The 2,903-nt window shown below is 39.7% G+C and overlaps 1 non-coding gene across 1 annotated transcript; it reads left to right on the forward strand.

The window, feature by feature from the left end:
* Positions 1-318: 318 nt before the first annotated feature.
* Positions 319-425, forward strand: LOC131626079 (small nucleolar RNA R71). Its single transcript, XR_009291037.1, has one exon. It is a non-coding gene; the product is annotated as a small nucleolar RNA R71 (small nucleolar RNA).
* The last annotated feature ends 2,478 nt before the right edge of the window (positions 426-2,903 follow it).

Raw genomic sequence — 2,903 nt, forward strand, 5'->3', positions numbered from 1 at the left:
TCGCAGTTAGGTGTTACAGCGGCAGCGGTGGCTGAAGGAGTGATGGTTAAGTTTTCGATCTTTTGAGTTAAAGCGTCTACTTTAGCGTTAACGCGGTCTATACCACTTATTTCGTACATTCCTCCTTTGGTTTGGGCTTTCTCTAGAGCGGCTCGTTCTCCACCCCATTGGTAATGGTTTTGTGCCATGTTCTCTATGAGTTTGTATGCTTCATCATGGGGTTTGTCCATTAATGCTCCGCCAGCAGCGGCATCTATAGTCATTTTAGTGTTATATAAGAGACCACCATAGAAAGTATGGATGATCAGCCATGGTTCGAGTCCATGATGAGGGCATATTCTAAGCATGTCCTTGTAACGTTCCCAAGCTTCGAAGAGTGATTCGTTATCTTTCTGGGTAAATCCGTTGATTTGACCTCTAAGCATAGCAGTTTTGCTAGGCGGAAAGTATCTCGCTAAGAATACTCTTTTCAATTCGTCCCACGTAGTTATGGAATTGGAAGGCAGGGATTGAAGCCACGCTCTCGCTCTATCTCTCAAAGAGAAAGGGAAAAGGCGTAATCGAATAGCTTCGGAACTAACGTTGTTGGCTTTGATAGTGTCGGCGTATTGCACGAACACAGATAAATGGAGATTGGGGTCGTCTACAGGGCTTCCAGAGAATTGATTCTGTTGAACAGCTTGGACCAGCGAAGGTTTGAGTTCGAAATTGTTTGCCTCAATCGCAGGTGGTGCGATACTTGAATGCGGTTCAGCGCGCGAAGGAGCGGCATAGTCTCTAAGAGGACGAATAGCAGCCATCTCTAACTTCGGGATGATTTGATTAATTTGATCAGTAAAAATCAATTCCTGATTAATCGGAATTTCTGCTACTTCGGGAAGATTGCGAGCTCGACGTTTAACGTTAATGAAACGTTCGATCTCGTTAATTCGTTGTATTAAATCTCCTCCTTCTGAACGAGTATTTGGCATACAATCGTTCAGAAAGAAAGGGAAGAATTGTCCTAGTCTCTACGGTGTAACAGTGAGTTACGATATCGACTTAAATAGTCCCCGGCAACGGCGCCAAAAACTTGATCGCGACTTTACGTGTCTATAAATCTGGTAACTGCAAGTGCACATTCGTGTCGTGTAGTTTTAAAAGATATCGAATCCACAGGGACTATGAATCGATCTACCGTTATCTAAGGTTACTATGTAAAGCTAGGAGTACTAAAATTTCGATTGTTCCTAAGGGAAAGTGATTGTGAGAAAATAAAGAATAATAATAAAAGACAGGTATCAGTATGTATTTCGTTTAACTAAAGGTAATCCGAAGGTCCATTGGCTTTTGCATAATTAGATTAAAAATCTTTACTAATTCCATTGATTAAAAATCCTCGTCTCAAACTTTCGCTCTGTTGATTCAGACTATTATCCTAATCCTAATGTACGCTTTCGCCATCCCATTAGATTTTAGAAGAGCTTTTTGGAAACAATGTACTTAATAAAATGCCTATTTTACGAGGTTGTTATCTATTTAAATCTCCTAATCTCAAACTTTCGCTCTGTTGACTCGGAGCAAGCTAATAACCCTAACGTACGCTTTCGCCATCCCATTCGAGTGTAAAAACAATTTTTGAAAATAAATAAGTTCCAATCAGTTTTAATACGCTTTCGCCATCCTTAAAACTAATGTCCTATGTCTACTATCTGGTTAAAGATCTCAAACTTTCGCTCTATTGATTTTAACCTTTGACCGTCCTAACCCCTCAAACTTTCGCTCTATTGGTTTTAGGACTTACTAATTAAATTAGACATATAAACCAAAAATAAGTGATAATTAATAGAACATAATTAAGCCAATTTATTTCGGATCCCTACGGTTAACTTACTTTACATACCGACACCTTTAGTAATTTAGCCAGACATATTAATACGATTAAACATGCATAAATCGGTTCGGTTCATAATAATAAACATATTAAATGACATATAATATATCATGCAAACAAATATAAATAAGGAGGTAAATAAAAACCTGAATTAAATAAATGGTAACTGGATCTTCAAGTACTGAACTTCCACCACAGGTTGGCTGGATCGTTCTTCGGAATTTAAATGGCAGAAAATAAAAACAAGGAAATAAAAGCGATAAATCTAACGTAAGGCTAGATCTACGAAAAGTTCACAACAATTTCCAGTGTAGAAATCGTTGTGAGAAAATAAACGGCTGAATGAAAGCAGAATAAAGAAAAGCGGTTCGCGGTACAATTTCGGCAGCACTTCGTTGGCAGGAAACCGGACAGATTGAAGTGAAGTGGCTGGCTCTATTTATAGGCGAGGCTTTGAAGTTGCTTTGCGTGAAAAGAGGAGCTTCCAACATACTTGGACGTGGAGACGTGCGTCTCCGTTTCTTCAGGAAGACTTGAGACGTGCGTCTCAAGTGGAGAGAATCTAGGGGCAGTTGGAGACGGGCGTCTCCTCTTGGTGACGTGGCAGAAGAGAACGTGGAGACGTGCGTCTCCACTTGCTTGCATGGTTTGGGCTACGCAATTTTGTTCCTTTTGTTAGAACAAGATTTGTTCTGATCAATTATCTTAGTTTTGATGATAACAATAATATGAATTTTGCTTTAGATAATATGGTACTCTAATCCAATGCAATTTCCTTTTCAGGAAATATATATAAAGAGTACGCATAATTCAGCGCTCAGAAGCTTTGTCTCAAAGGGTTCAGCATGCAACATCAGAACATGGTCTGGCAAGACATCAGAAGATGGTCGAAGCAGAATCAGAACATGGGTCTATGGAAGCATCAGAAGAACAAGAGAACAGAAGCACTGAAGTTCTGATGGTATCACGCTCAGAAGCACTTCAAGGTCAGAAGATCAGAAGATGCTATGCACCAAGCTGTTTGACTCTG

Source organism: Vicia villosa, unplaced genomic scaffold, assembly GCF_029867415.1.
Source record: "Vicia villosa cultivar HV-30 ecotype Madison, WI unplaced genomic scaffold, Vvil1.0 ctg.000256F_1_1, whole genome shotgun sequence".
Taxonomy (NCBI): Eukaryota; Viridiplantae; Streptophyta; class Magnoliopsida; order Fabales; family Fabaceae; genus Vicia; species Vicia villosa.